Source organism: Ranitomeya variabilis, chromosome 1, assembly GCF_051348905.1.
Source record: "Ranitomeya variabilis isolate aRanVar5 chromosome 1, aRanVar5.hap1, whole genome shotgun sequence".
In the NCBI taxonomy this organism is placed as follows: Eukaryota; Metazoa; Chordata; class Amphibia; order Anura; family Dendrobatidae; genus Ranitomeya; species Ranitomeya variabilis.
In genome coordinates, this window is record NC_135232.1 from 226931647 (window position 1) to 226948214 (window position 16568).

At 42.3% G+C, this 16568-nt stretch overlaps 1 protein-coding gene across 8 annotated transcripts in view; it reads right to left on the bottom strand.

Moving 5' to 3' along the window:
- The window catches only part of PITPNM2 (phosphatidylinositol transfer protein membrane associated 2), a 441487-nt gene extending 425963 nt beyond the window's left edge, over positions 1-15524 (bottom strand). For 4 of the 8 annotated variants that reach the window (XM_077293186.1, XM_077293190.1, XM_077293188.1 and 1 more), the window contains exon 1: positions 15232-15520. The gene's annotated coding sequence lies outside the window, so the exon portion shown is untranslated. Of the gene's footprint in view, positions 1-15231 lie in introns of all 8 variants that reach the window. The other 4 variants (XM_077293192.1, XM_077293191.1, XM_077293187.1 and 1 more) reach the window with 3 other exon arrangements.
- Between the last annotated feature and the right edge of the window lie 1044 nt (positions 15525-16568).

The following is a 16568-nucleotide window of genomic DNA, read 5'->3' on the forward strand; positions in this document are numbered from 1 at the left end:
AAGGTATTAGAACTCCCTGCTCTCCACTATGTATCTTATGGACGAATCATTCTGTTCTTGAGTAATAAACAGAACAGTCTTACCTCAGTGCGAAGGCATTCGTCTTCACTAGCAAAGATGTTCCTTCTTCGCCACAGGAGTCTGATAGGTAAGGGTACATTTTAACTAATCCATCGATTCCTCACTTATAGCTTTATAACTTATAGCTTTATTGCAGACTTGCAGTTTTATCACCTACAAAAACGCATTGACTGGATATGTAACCAACTCACCACTTAGTTCAATCTACCAGTTTTATTACTTCAATCCCGAAACACTTATTGGGTATAATGGCTCCAACTTAATTTCCAATGAGTCAATTTTCTGACTTCAACTAGGAGGATACACAAGTCTTGGAATAGTTTCACCAGATCTGGTATAACCATATCTGTTGTGCAACTCCAATTAAGAGGACAGACTGGGATATTGATGGTTTATCAGCCCCATACCGACAAGTCCAGCAGACCGGTAAAATGCTGCCCAACTTGGGACAATCAAGTTCATCTTACCACTGCATACCAGGAGAGTAGAAAAATAACTGGGATGTCAATATTTTGCTAAAAGTCGACCGGTCCATTTTGAGACTCCCACACTGGACTTACAATGGTTACATTCAGATTAGTGCAACCATTTACACCTACCAAGAGAACAATACTGGGACATAGATGTTAAAGGGAATCTGTCAGAAAGATTTTGCCATCTCATCTGAGAGCAGCCTGATATAGTCAAAGAGAAGCTGAATTCAATCACACAGATTAGGCTGCTTTCACACATCAGGTTTTTTGTTTCAGGCATAATCCGGCAAATCCGGAAAAAAAAGGATCTTTTTTTTTACATGCCGGATCCGTTTTTTTTCCCATAGAGATGTATTAGCGCCGGATTGTGCCTGAAGGACATGCGTTTCATCCGTTTTGTGCTGGATCCGTCCCTTCAGGCTTTTTTGCCGGACACAAAAAACGTCCCCTGCAACGTTTTTTCTGTGCGGCGCAAAAAGCCTGAAGGCACGTTTCCGTCAATAAACGCATGAAACGGATGTGTAAATTAACGATTTCGGCTACCGAATCCGTTTTTACACATTGGGCATGCCCAGAAGCTTTATTTTTGTTGTCTCTCTCTCTCTCCTTTTTGCACCGGATCCGTTTTTTAGCAAATTTGACGGATTTAGCCTGAAACAAAAAGCCTGATGTGTGAAAGCAGCCTTACTAGGTGCAGCCTTTCTGACACAGAGTTTTTAGATTTAGAAATGAAGCAGAGCTGAAAAGCTAACATCGCCCACACCAGGCTCTGTATATACAATGTCCATAGGTAGTGAAATACCTATCACAGGAGGGGGCATGTTACACCAAGGCTCACTGTCACCAGCTAGCCATGGCAATGATAAGCTAATAGTCCTAAAACAATCACTGTAAGCAAACAAAACCTCAGAGCTTCAGGCATTGCTGAAATCTGTTTTAACCTCTACCTCATGCTGTGTTCAGATTACAAGACAAAATTCTGCTTACGGATCCCTTTAAATGCAGACCAGTTCAATATGAAATCCAAGTATGGGGGATTGACTGGAAAACTGTTGCACCCATCACCTACCCTCAGAACTGTATTTTATTAAGACTTCTCCTTGTTTAATAAAATCACCACAGACCGACTATCATCCTGAAGCCATCCTTACCATTATCAGCACTATTGCTAGTAAAGGTTAGTGAAGCTTTGAGACAGTAGTGAAAACAGACCTACAAGCCCCAAGTCGGCTGGATAACCAAGCAAAAGCCACAGATCCCAAAATGGTACACACCACTGAAAGTCATACTCCACCGAAGTCACATAGTGAGTCAGAGGCAGGCACGCTATACAACAACTATGAAGCGGCCAAAAAACCTTCATGCAGGGCAAACAAGAGACATAAGGTGGCTTGACAAACATGAGACATAAGGCCAGACATAAAGTGGTAGGCAAAACACCAGACATGACATGGCATGGCAAACATGAGACATGTAGCCACACCTGAGGTGGGCAGCCCAACACAGCAGACGTGAGAACCGCCATGAGGCAACTGGCCCAACACACAAGAAGTCAGGCCAGAAATAAGGCAGCCATCCCAACACACAAGACATGAGGCCAACCACGAGGCAGCTGTCCCAACACACAAGACATGAGGCCAGCCATGAGGCAGTCGTCCCAACACACAAGACATGATGCCTGCCATGAGGAAGCTGTCATAACACGCAAGACATGATACCCGCCATGAGGCAGCCATCCCAACACAAGCTGATCCCTCTGCTCAGACACGTCTGTGTCAGCATCTCCCATTTAGCTACCAACGCTGGCTCCTGCAGCAACTCCAGGGAAAACTGCCTGATCTGCATGCACAGCTGTGCCACCAACGGACTTGTTTCCAAACCCTCTTTTGGCCATAATATCCTCCTTGCCTGGATATATATATCTCAGCATTTCCACTGTATCACTAACGCCGACCAGCACAGTAACTCCATTCAAACATGGACGTGTTCTTTTTTAAAAACCAAATACCAATCTTATTGCCTGTCGGTGCACACTGTATGCTTTCCTACCTTGGCGTCTTTTGGACCCCAGTGCAAATATTTTTTTTCCCTCAGTGTGGATTGTATGTATACATCCTCATATTTATCTACCTCAACGATACTACATGTTCAAATTCTAGAAAACAACCTACGAAGGGCGACATTGTGATCAAGGCCACTGATTGGCCGAAACGTACATTTTTTTCTGTTGCCTCACTTTTAACCAATAAATTATTCACTTGAAGCAAACCTTATCCTGTACGAGTGCAGTGATTATATTTTTTATTATCGAACGGACTACTGGCTCCGTTCACTAGCATCGTCACCTCCACAGAAGTCGAGTGCTAGCCTTCTTCTTCTTCTACATATTTTTATTGTCCCAACACAGACGACATGATGTCCACCATGAGGCAACTGTCCTAACACACAAGACATGATGCCCGTTATGAGGCAAGCGTCCCAACACACAAGACATGAGGCCCGCCATGAGGCAGCCAGCCTAACACACAAGACATGAGGCCAGTCATGAGGCACCCGTCCCAACACATAAGACACAAGGCCAGACAATAATGAGATTCGAACACAGGATCTGTTCATAAGGCAGGCGCTTTAACCAACTCAGCGACAGCACCTACACAAGGATTTATGTGAAAGACAACAGTGACCATTTAGCTCCTTCCTAGTCAGTTGAACACTACTAATGAAACAGTGATAGTGTATCTCAAACATACTGGTTGGAAAACCCTTTGACCTGAATACATAGTTGTATGCGGATAGTTGCAATACAAAATTAAGTCAAATTAGTCATTGTGCTAGATATGTGTAAAAAAGGTATATCTGCATCAATCGTCACAAGTGTTGTTATGTGATGTGTGACATTTTACTCAGATCATTTTATGCGTATGCTACACGACTAAGTGATTTTAAATTTCCCTGTAACATTTTGTTATGTAGATAAACTACATTCTGTTTAATCGCAGAAAGCTGATGCTAAACTAATTAAGCAAATAGATCTAATGCAGGTGGGAGGGAGAATAAGTCTATAATAAGTTGAAGTACTGTGACATCATTGCTTCTAACAAGAGTAGAAAACAAGCACAAAGGCAGTATACTTTCTGCATAGTTACTTTTTTGTGCCTGAAGAAGGGGTGAGGCCACAAAATATTGCTGTTTGCATGGGTGTCAACCTATATGCATCTTCCGAAACCCGGTCGCTTGAGGATTATGCTTTAAAAGTTATGCACTATAATTATATCTATGTGCACTTTTGGGTGAAAATGCTGAGTATTTTGTTTGTTTTTACATGTTCTACTCAACAGACGTGACGTGTTTTCAATGATGTACAGCTCTGGCAAAAATTAATAGACCACTACATCAAAACCCTGTCATGGGCAGCCCAATCTCCACACCTGAACCCCCAAACCTCTGGAATGTAATCAAGAGGATGATGGATAGTCACAAGCCATCAAGCAAAGAAGAACTGCTTACATTTTTGCTCCAGAAGCAGTGTGAAAGACTGGTGGAAAGCATGCCAAGACGCATGAAAGCTGTGAATAAAAACCATGGTTATTCCACAAATATTGATTTCTGAACTCTTCCGGAGATAAAACATTAGTATTGTTGGTTCTAAATGATTATGAACTTGTTTTCTTTGCATTATTTGAGGTTTGAAAGCACTGTTTTTTTTTTTTTATTTTGACCATGTTTCTTTTCCAGAAAAAAACGAAACAAAATGTATTGCTTGGAAATTCGGAGACATGTCAGAAGTTTATAGAATAAAACAACAATTTACATTTTACTAAAAAAATCAGACAAAACTGAACATTTTCCAGTGATCTCTTAATTTTTGCCAGAGCTGTATATGTTGAACAGTTGCCACTATAACCCTTGGATGGCAGATGCCACAATTAGGCCACTGTCATAAGCATCCGTCATACATAGGCTATAATGACATATTTAATGGATAGGTCACAAAAAGCTCATTGAATGTTTAAAGATTGCCTTTGACTGAATGCAATGCATACATCACCAGTATGCTACTACATTTTTTTTCTACTGGAATTCATAAATCTAAAGTAATGGACTAAGTGAGCATGTCAAAATTTGACATACTTAATACGATTGAAAAAAAAATAATGCCCATCAATCTCAAACTCTTTGGTCTCAGCGTGATGAATGGAGAACTATGGAAATGTTTGGTTTTCATGTTGGGAACTCTCCTGATATATATATATATATATATATATATATATATATACACTCACCGGCCACTTTATTAGGTACACCATGCTAGTAACGGGTTGGACCCCCTTTTGCCTTCAGAACTGCCTCAATTCTTCGTGGCATAGATTCAACAAGGTGCTGGAAGCATTCCTCAGAGATTTTGGTCCATATTGACATGATGGCATCACACAGTTGCCGCAGATTTGTCGGCTGCACATCCCAAAGATGCTCCATACAAGGCAGGATGGATCCATGCTTTCATGTTGTTTACGCCAAATTCTGACCCTACCATCCGAATGTCGCAGCAGAAATCGAGACTCATCAGACCAAGCAACGTTTTTCCAATCTTCTACTGTCCAATTTCGATGAGCTTGTACAAATTGTAGCCTCAGTTTCCTGTTCTTAGCTGAAAGGAGTGGTACCCGGTGTGGTCTTCTGCTGCTGTAGCCCATCTGCCTCAAAGTTCGATGCACTGTGCGTTCAGAGATGCTCTTAGGCCTACCTTGGTTGTAACGGGTGGCGATTTGAGTCACTGTTGCCTTTCTATCAGCTCGAACCAGTCTGCCCATTCTCCTCTGACCTCTGGCATCAACAAGGCATTTCCGCCCACAGAACTGCCGCTCACTGGATTTTTTTTCTTTTTCGGACCATTCTCTGTAAACCCTAGAGATGGTTGTGCGTGAAAATCCCAGTAGATCAGCAGTTTCTGAAATACTCAGACCAGCCCTTCTGGCACCAACAACCATGCCACGTTCAAAGGCACTCAAATCACCTTTCTTCCCCATACTGATGCTCGGTTTGAACTGCAGGAGATTGTCTTGACCATGTCTACATGCCTAAATGCACTGAGTTGCCGCCATGTGATTGGCTGATTAGAAATTAAGTGTTAACAAGAAGTTGGACAGGTGTACCTAATAAAGTGGCCGGTGAGTGTATACACACACACTCACCGGCCACTTTATTAGGTACACCATGCTAGTAACGGGTTGGACCCCCTTTTGCCTTCAGAACTGCCTCAATTCTTCGTGGCATAGATTCAACAAGGTGCTGGAAGCATTCCTCAGAGATTTTGGTCCATATTGACATGATGGCATCACACAGTTGCCGCAGATTTGTCGGCTGCACATCCCAAAGATGCTCCATACAAGGCAGGATGGATCCATGCTTTCATGTTGTTTACGCCAAATTCTGACCCTACCATCCGAATGTCGCAGCAGAAATCGAGACTCATCAGACCAAGCAACGTTTTTCCAATCTTCTACTGTCCAATTTCGATGAGCTTGTACAAATTGTAGCCTCAGTTTCCTGTTCTTAGCTGAAAGGAGTGGTACCCGGTGTGGTCTTCTGCTGCTGTAGCCCATCTGCCTCAAAGTTCGACGCACTGTGCGTTCAGAGATGCTCTTAGGCCTACCTTGGTTGTAACGGGTGGCGATTTGAGTCACTGTTGCCTTTCTATCAGCTCGAACCAGTCTGCCCATTCTCCTCTGACCTCTGGCATCAACAAGGCATTTCCGCCCACAGAACTGCCGCTCACTGGATTTTTTTTCTTTTTCGGACCATTCTCTGTAAACCCTAGAGATGGTTGTGCGTGAAAATCCCAGTAGATCAGCAGTTTCTGAAATACTCAGACCAGCCCTTCTGGCACCAACAACCATGCCACGTTCAAAGGCACTCAAGTCACCTTTCTTCCCCATACTGATGCTCGGTTTGAACTGCAGGAGATTGTCTTGACCATGTCTACATGCCTAAATGCAGTGAGTTGCCGCCATGTGATTGGCTGATTAGAAATTAAGTGTTAACAAGAAGTTGGACAGGTGTACCTAATAAAGTGGCCGGTGAGTGTATATATATATATATATATATACACACACATACACACACACACAAAGGGTAATGAGAAAAGGCCCCTATTCCGTCACAGTATGTGGGTTCTAAAAGCGCATCCTCTAAGACAGCTGCTTGTCATATTAATGCCACATTCATACATACATCCACCCATCATCCCTACGTTACCTTAGTTCATATAAATTATTGCGGCTGCCAGGGTTGTGGAGTCGGAGCCCACTTTGGTGGAGTCGGAGTTGGAGTCCGTATAAAATGGACCGACTCCTAAAATACATAATAAATTGGGTACAGTAGTTCAATGCAGTTTGTGGGGAAATTTTTTTTAAAAAGAATTTGGGAAAATTGTGAAATGTCCTATAAATGTCTGTCCTATTCCTGATCTAAGGTCTAGACTTTTAGCGGAGATGAATCTGTGCTGAAGTTTATGTTCATGATAAGTAGTGAAGCTCCTGCTCTACAGATAAGGGGAAAAAATAACAAACACACAGGGAAGGAATGCCTGCATTCATCTCAGAACTTCTGGAGTGAACAGGAAAGAAGGATTAAGGTAAGTACTTCTTAAAGCATATCTAAACTTTCAATAAACTGTGCATAAAACAATAGTCCTGTACATGGCAGCATGGTGGCTCAGTGGTTAGAACTGCAGCCTTCCAGCGCTGGAGTCCTGGGTTCAAATCCCACCAAGGATAACATCTGCAAGGGGTTTCTATGTTCTCCTCGTGTTTCATAGACTGTGAACAAATATGATGTGAGCTGTACCCTGTGACAAACCTGACACTGAAAGTTCGTAAAGCTAACATTTTACAAATTTTATACTTATCTTTCCCATTGATTTATGCAAATATTGTTTTATTTCTATCCTAAATTATACAGTGCATGATTCCCTATTCTTGCAAGAATTTCAATATACCTTATTTTTTTACAGGACAAAATTTTTAGAGCGAATTTACATAATTGCAAAATGTCTAAGAAGCATCTTATGAAGTCAGTTGTATTTGAGCATTTCACAAGGACTCAAGACAAAAAAAAACATTTTGTGTGTCAGTATATAAGTGAACCAGATAAAAACAAATGCTGTGATGCCAAAATCACTGCATACTCAGGCAGTGCTAAAAATGTTCCTTCAAGAGCTTCCAATCTAAAAAGACATTTACAACGCTGCCACCCAGAAGTTTACAAAACTGTGACTGAAAAAGATCATAGCAGCACCAAGAAACCAGAACCCAGCACTGCCCGCCATGCAAAGGAGGAGGAAAGAGTGTCTAAAACATCAGTTACGAGATATTTTGTGACAAAGTTACTGTATCAATGACAGATGTGTTTAAAAGACAGCTCATCGAGCTTCTTGTGAAGGACAGTGTACCATTATTATTATTTGCAGGACCAGCTTTTATAGCTCTTAATGGAGAAATGGCCCGCAAACTTGGTGTTTCTCTGGAAAGATTAAGTATTAGAAAAATAGTGATTGAAGAAGCCCTTAACCAAAAGATCGATCTTAAAAAGACTCTCAAGAGACGCTTTGTGTTTCTTAAAATGGATGCCTATACACTTCACAGAGTGAACTATTTTGCTATTTTTAGTAAGACGCTGGCAGTAAAAGATACTAAAGCTCATCACAGCAGCCAGTTTCTCCAGACCTTAGTGGAAAAAGTTCTGCAAGATTAAGAACTCACAAAAGAACAGGTTCTTGCTATTGTAACTGATAATGCTTCAAACATAAGTACAATTAAACCGTTGAATGAGAATAATGAAGGTGAACAGCAGCTAGAAGAACATTTCACATTCAGTTTGTTGGACATGGAAGGCCACAGGCCTGTTCCCATAACGAAGGAAGAAACAGATATTACTACAGAAGAACAGCAAAATGATTCTTTACAATTAGATGATCTTGTTGAAGCAGCTTCACACCTCTTTCCTATTCATCACATGAGCTGTGTTGTGCACACACTGCAGCTGGCAATAAGAAAGTCTGCAAGAGGGACATGTTGGAACTCTGATTAGGAAATTGGCTATTGCTGCCAGAACCCCTAAAATTGATTCCATCTTGAAGAGATGTGCTGGAAAAGGGGCAATTGTGGTTCAAGCCACTCGGTGGGGCAGCACCTAGTTAATGATTGAGCGATTGCTTGAGCTAAAACCCTTCCTTGTAGATATGGCCAACCCTCAGGTAACACTACATGAAGGTCAATGGACACAGGTGGCTGAATTGAAGGAATTGCTTCATCACCCATTTACAGTGACTAAAAAGTTCCAAGCTGAGGATTTAACTCCTGGCATTTTTATAACGGAGTGGAAGAACTTGTTGCTTTGCTGGTCCCAAAGAGAAGGTTTAATCGCAGATGGCATTGCTGCTTCACTGAAACAGAGAGAGACACTGCTATTAGAAAATAAAATTCTTCTGGAAGCTGTTTATGTGGACCCGAGTCATCGTTTATTGCTGGATGATTAACAGCTTACTAAAGGAAAAGAAGCTCTGATTGAGGTAGCAGTTAGGATGACTGGGCTATAGGACGGCCAAGAACACGAGGACGCAGGTCCTGCCAGTGCTGCTGTTGCCGTTTCTTCATCCTCATCAGATGAGGAGTCTGATTTCGAAAAGTATTTGGACGACATGAAGCAGGCAAAACGTTGCTGCAGGGAAAAAGATTCCACTCTCATACCAAACAGATTGACCATATTTCAGCAACATTTTTCACTTGCTCTCAAAGTAGAAGAGTTAAGTCGTTCATCAAAACTGTGCACGAGGCAATTTCTTTATACCCTGAAATTGTTCGAGATGTTGCCCATGTGGTGACTGCTTTGCCACCAATCTAAGTTAGCATAGAGAGGTTGTGCTCTAGCCTTTAAATAATTAGGTCAGATTTGAGCTCATCTATGAAGGAGGATCTGATGGAGGCGATACTATTTCTCAGAACAAATTCATAGACTGCACAAATGTTATTAACTACGTTTTTGTTGAAAACGGTTTTTTTTCCCACTTACTACATATGCATATTGCATACTGCAGACTATATATAATTTTTATAATTTTAATCTTTCCTCATCATAACCAATAGTCTCCATGTCCTTAACAGTTTTGTAGCTCTTCTTTGTTCCTTTTCTAACTCTAAGGCATCCCTTCTTTATAATGAGACAAATTTACACATTGTTTTACTTCCATACTTAATTAGAAATCATTTGAACTTCTTTCAATATACCAAACACAACAAAAAAGTAAATATTGACTACCCACATATTTATTTTTTTCATCAATGGTTTACAAAAGAACATAAGCACATTGGCACAAGTTCAGCAGGAGATTGATAAGGTATTACTGGTATATAGCATTGATGTTGCTGGACAAACCCTATAAATGTCTCCACTTATTTCATTCTGCTCTTGCGGTGCTTCTAGGCAACCTAGTGCTGGAAAAATGGCACAGTTCTACTTCAGCCAGGCTCCTTGCTCTATTAATTCCCTACATATCAATATAAATACCCACCAATTAATTGAACTAGACTGTTACAATGATGCTTCAGTATTTTGATCTAACGTGTTCAGATATGAAGATTTGTTTCTATTGCTATATTTATGATCCATTATATGTACACATGGGATCTTAGTAGTACTGCAAAAACCTCAGTGGTTGTAAATAGAGGCTGGCTAGACCGGGGTTGGGTTACATGGAAATGTTTTAAATAGCAAATGAAGAATCACTGCTCCCTTTCACTCATGCAAGAATTAATTATATATATATAATTCCCAAGGGCATGATTATTCTTAAATGAATAAGAGCAAACATAAGACCTACTTTTCTAAATTATCAGTAATTAATCAATGCGAACAAATACACATGTATACAATTTTTAATTATATGATCACAAGAAACAAGCCTTTTATAAACGTGAGTGCACCCATATGCTGTACAAATACATGCTAACATGAATAGATAAAAGCAGATTTCCTTTTCATACCCCTTCCAGATCACTGTCAGAGACTGGAGTTTGCTTATATGCCAGCTTTAGTGTAGACTAATCAAAATTTAGAATGGAAAAGCAACTGGTTTCTTGACTTCCATTCATTTCTAAGTATTTTATTCTATCACCAAGTCATATTTATTACTACTGAATGTAGTTCCAATGGAGATCTATATTTTCTGGAATAGCCTATAGATTAGATCTGAAATAGTATGAACACTTAAAGGAGTCAGAGAGTGTGAAAACTACCATCATCGGTGACACATGATAATGTCTCAAATCGTTTACATGGTAAATGAGTTGTTTTCAATAGTTTCCTAGTAAGACAATATAAAAGGTGCCTACTAAGAATTATTCTGCCTGAAATAACTTGCGAGAAATTTCATTTTTGAAAACCATTTTAAAGATATAAATTTATAAGTTCTGGCTAATTGCACATTTTGAGATGCATAACAAAACAAAAAACGTATTTACAGGATCTGCATTTATCGAAAATAAAAGATTTGGGAAACCTCTTTCCAGACAATGAACAGTAAAATTTTAACATAACCCAAAAAGGTTAGTACACCCTGGTATGAGAAGTGCCAAGAACCAATTTCACAGCATTTTCCAACTAGACAGAACATAACTATGCAATTCCAATTACAGGCTCATAAAATTTGGTGGGCTCCAGCTACTTACGTGTAGCAAATTGCATCAATTTTATTAGGAGGAAAGGCGCTGTACATAGACCTATTCTTCACGTCAAAAGGATGGACACCCCAATGTACCCCAAAATAAGTAAATGTAGTCCACTGGGTTCTTGCGGGATCTCTCATACCAAAGATCAGACTCAACTGTGTGGCTTTTACGACAAACTGAAGACCCAATGCAAAGGTGAACATAGCTTAAGACATTTGTGGATTTTGCACCAAATTTATCAGAACGGTTAATTTATTATGTATTTTAGGCACTTGTCACTACCCCTTGGCTGGCTTAGCTGACACCAACAACTCTTAATTACTTCTCTTGTACTAGACCATTTTCAATAATGTCAAAAAAGATGTATTGACAAAAAAATAAATAAATTCTCACATGCCACATAATCCACCTTTTGGTTGCAATATATGTCAGAACGCTTGCTTTTTTAAAACTTTTTAGCAGGTCTCAATTTATCCCTAGAGGATGTTGCGTTCAGCTAAATAAACGTGGATACATTCTTATGACCCTCCACACAGCAATAACACTGTGAAGTTTGTTGGAAGGACACCAAATATCTATCAACGATTCTGCTGCATCCAGATCATTAGATAGAAGCATATGCTCTGTATCGTTAGTTTAGAAACCAACAGGACAAGTCTCAGCTTATCTACTACCAAAACCAAGATAAATTCAAGCCAATTACAATCTAAAAATGGTAATGTCTTTAGAAAGTCGGTAAAATGTCAACACAAGAAAACAAGCTTCTACCATATGGTCTTATCAGGCCTCATGTTTACAGGGACTGTACCTTTTAAACACTAAGGGCACAATCACAAGCCCGATTTTCACATACGAGTGTTATCCGTGTTTTTCACAGATAGCCTATCTGTCCGATTTTTTCCTCGGAACGAGTGCTCCTCGGAAAATATTGGAAACATGTCCGCTTTTGAGCTGAGGGTCGGATCAAAATCAGCAATTCAAGTCAATGGGTCTGTGAAAAAAATCGGATCGCACGTAGATGACATCCGACTGCAATCCAATTTTCATGGACTGTCAGAATGGAGAAGGCGGGAAATATACAGTATATTTTTAAAAAATGTCTCCACATATGAGAATATCGGATGACTCGTAACACACACTGATCAGAATAATCAGTCCGAATTTCCAGTACATGAAAAATGTTGATGTTTGAATGAAGTCTAACACTATGCAACATCTTCTCAAGCAACAACCTCAAAAAACTACTATTACAATCCATGGCTCATACTATAAAAAAAACAGGCAAGCAGAATCCATCTAGCAAATAGGAATCGCTCTTAAAATTATTTTGATGCAATTATTCCACTGCATGTTGAAGGGTTATAAAACACACCATATCATTTGCATTAGCTGTGGAATTTTGACAGATTCAATGAGCATTTAAGGTGCGACATCTGTGCCTAAATTATGCCACAGTCATGACCACGACCTTAGACTATACTACTTCTTACCGTAGTCATGCCAACCAACCACTAAACAGAAGAAGTAAAAATGCTAAATACATTCTAATCAGCCATTTGTCATCATGCTCCACAGACGTCACAGGATCCGAGAAAAATTCCAGGATGAAACATTCTGCTTATAGCCGGGATGGGGAATTCAGGTTATTATTCCCATAGGCTCTCTCATAGGTCATTATTCCCATAGGCTCGCTCATAGGTCATTATTCCCGCAGGCTCGCTCATAGGTCATTATTCCCGCAGGTTCTCTCATAGGTCATTATTCTCATAGGCTCGCTCATAGGTCATTATTCCCGCAGGTTCTCTCATAGGTCATTATTCCCATAGGCTCGCTCATAGGTCATTATTCCCATAGGCTCGCTCATAGGTCATTATTCCCGCAGGTTCTCTCATAGGTCATTATTCCCATAGGCTCGCTCATAGGTCATTATTCCCGCAGGTTCTCTCATAGGTCATTATTCTCATAGGCTCGCTCATAGGTCATTATTCCCGCAGGCTCTCTCATAGGTCATTATTCCCGCAGGCTCTCTCATAGGTCATTATTCCCATAGGTTCGCTCATAGGTCATTATTCTCACAGGCTCGCTCATAGGTCATTATTCCCGCAGGTTCTCTCATAGGTCATTATTCCCATAGGCTCGCTCATAGGTCATTATTCCCGCAGGCTCGCTCATAGGTTATTATTCTCATAGGCTCGCTCATAGGTCATTATTCCCGCAGGTTCTCTCATAGGTCATTATTCCCATAGGTCATTATTCCCGCAGGCTCGCTCATAGGTCATTATTCTCATAGGCTCTCTCAGGTCATTATTCCCGTAGGCTCTCTCATTTACTTCCATTTGTGCTTTAATTTATGAACATGTTTAAACCATATAAGGAAAACTAGAACATTCCCATCGGCTCTCATAGGTCATTATTCCCGCAGGTTCTCTCATAGGTCATTATTCTCATAGGCTCGCTCATAGGTCATTATTCCCATAGGTCATTATTCCCGCAGGCTCTGCCATAGGTCATTATTCTCATACGCTCTCTCAGGTCATTATTCCCGTAGGCTCTCTCATTTACTTCCATTTGTGCTTTAATTTATGAACATGCTTAAACCATATAAGGAAAACTAGAACATAGAAATCCAGAGAGTTTAGTGACTTACTGCCTGGCAACAACATGGAGCAATAAATACCTATGCAATGAACGATATCGCATAGCGGACAGGGAAGATTATTAATCCCAGGCTGCAGAATGGAAATGTCACTTATATAACATCAATATTCTATGCACAGCAGACGAATGTGTTGGCGCTATGGAGAGGAAAGCATTAGGTCTCCAGATGGCTGGATCTTATACATCAGGCAGAAAAAAAACAATTTCCAATATTCTTGTGAGGACTCGCAGCTGTGCGATGTATGGTAACTCTGGGCACCTCAGGGCATTAGCCTAATCCACAGAAACCCTAGCCACAATAGGGATGCCATGTATTTCTGCCATTACAGGGGGGTGACATGTATTGCTGCCATTACTGGGGGTGCCATGTATTACTGCCATTACTAGGGGATGCCACGTATTACTGCCATTACTGGGGGTGCCATGTATTACTGCCATTACTAGGGGATGCCACGTATTACTGCCATTACTGGGGGTGCCATGTATTTCTGCCATTACAGGGGGGTGCCATGTATTTCTGCCATTACAGGGGGGTGCCATGTATTACTGCCATTACTGGGGGTGCCATGTATTTCTGCCATTACTAGGGGTGCCATGTATTTCTGCCATTACAGGGGGGTGCCATGTATTACTCCCATTACTGGCGGTGCCATGTATTTCTGCCATTACTGGGGGTGCCATGTATTTCTGCCATTACTGGGGGTGCCATGTATTTCTGCCATTACTGGCGGTGCCATGTATTGCTGCCATTACTGGGGGTGCCATGTATTTCTGCCATTACAGGGGGGTGCCATGTATTACTGCCATTACTGGCGGTGCCATGTATTGCTGCCATTACTAGGGGATGCCATGTATTTCTGCCATTACTGGGGGTGCCATGTATTACTCCCATTACTAGGGGATGCCACGTATTACTGCCATTACTAGGGGATGCCACGTATTACTGCCATTACTAGGGGATGCCATGTATTACTGCCATTACTAGGGGATGCCACGTATTTCTGCCATTACTGGGGGTGCCATGTATTTCTGCCATTACTGGGGGTGCCATGTATTTCTGCCATTACTGGGGGTGCCATGTATTACTGCCATTGTTGGGGGCTGGCACCATGGAGCTATGCAGTGCTGCATGGCTGCAGCAGATTATGTGCTCGGTAAGAGCCAGGGCACAGATGTCATGGCATCCTGGCGATGGCAGCAGGCAGGGGATGAGATGCCAGCCATGAGGCACCATGTTTACATAGGATGTGAGGAGAGCGGAGCAGACGTGCACAGGACAGGAGGGATGCACCTACCTCGGGGATGTATCCGCTCACACACAGGCCTACACCGTGCAGGTCTCTCAGTGCACACACGGCGAGAACACCCCCGGGAAATCCGTGCACCCCATCCCGAAGCACCGGCTAAGCCCAACCGGTCTCCAGCATTAGCCGCTCCTTCCTGCCGGGGGACGTTCGCATTGCAAGGTAATGATTCTGCCCGGGATACCGAACCCCGCCGCCGTGTTTTGGAGAGGAAGCGCGGTTTATTCGGACACGGGGGACTGGTTTGACAGCTTCGGTATGAATAGGAAGCCTGGCCCACTGTGCTGACACGGAGGCTGCATCACATTCCCTCACTGAGGCTGGGGAGGGGTGCGCGGCGCACAGAGCAGGGTTAGGTTACAGAGCCACCTGCTGGCCGATGCCGAGAACTGCAGAGAGCGCAACCAAGACATGTAGATTGTTTTTTATCTTTCCCGTTGCACGTGCAGTGAGTCCAATCTGTGGTCAGGATGGTATAGAGGAGAAGCCGAGCAGTATGATGATATTTAGGTTTGTGGCAAAAGATGCAATATAACTTGTTTTTTAGTCAGTGAAATCCCTGGTGTTTGCATGCATATGAGTCTGGTCAGGGCTGCCACTAGGAATTTCGGGCCCCATACTGGAAAAATTTTCGGAGCCCCCTTGAGTCTACACCCAGGCTCCACCCCAGCCCCGCGTCCACCCCTCAAACTGTCCACAGTCCCACAGCTCTTTCTTGGAAAAACACCACCAATCACACATTAAAGGGAACCTGTCACCCCCAAAATGGAAGATGAGCTAAACCCACCAGCATCAGGGGCTTATCTACAGCTTTCTGGAATGCTGTAGATAAGCCCCAGATGTTTCCTGAAAGATGATAAAAAGAGGTTAGATTATACTCACCCAGGGGCGATCCCGCTGCGGTCCGGGTTCGATGGGCATCGCGGTCCGGGGCCTCCCATCTTCATACGATGATGTCCTCTTGTCTTCACGCTGCGGCTCCAGCGTACTTTGTCCTCCCTGTTGATAGCAGCAAAGTACTGCAGTGCGCAGGCGCCGGGAAAGGTCAGGGAGGCCCAGTGCCTGCGCACTGCAGTACTTTGCTCTGCCCTCAACAGGGAGGACAAAGTACGCTGGAGCCGCAGCGTGAAGACAAGAAGAGGACGTCATCGCATGAAGATGGGAGGCCCCGGACCGCGATGCCCATCGGATCGGACCGCCCCTGGGTGAGTATAATCTGGGTGATCTTTCTCATCTTTCAGGATACATCGGGGGCTTATCTACAGCATTGACAGGTTCCCTTTAAGGCTATGTGCACACGTCTGGATTTTATGCACAAATTTCCTCAA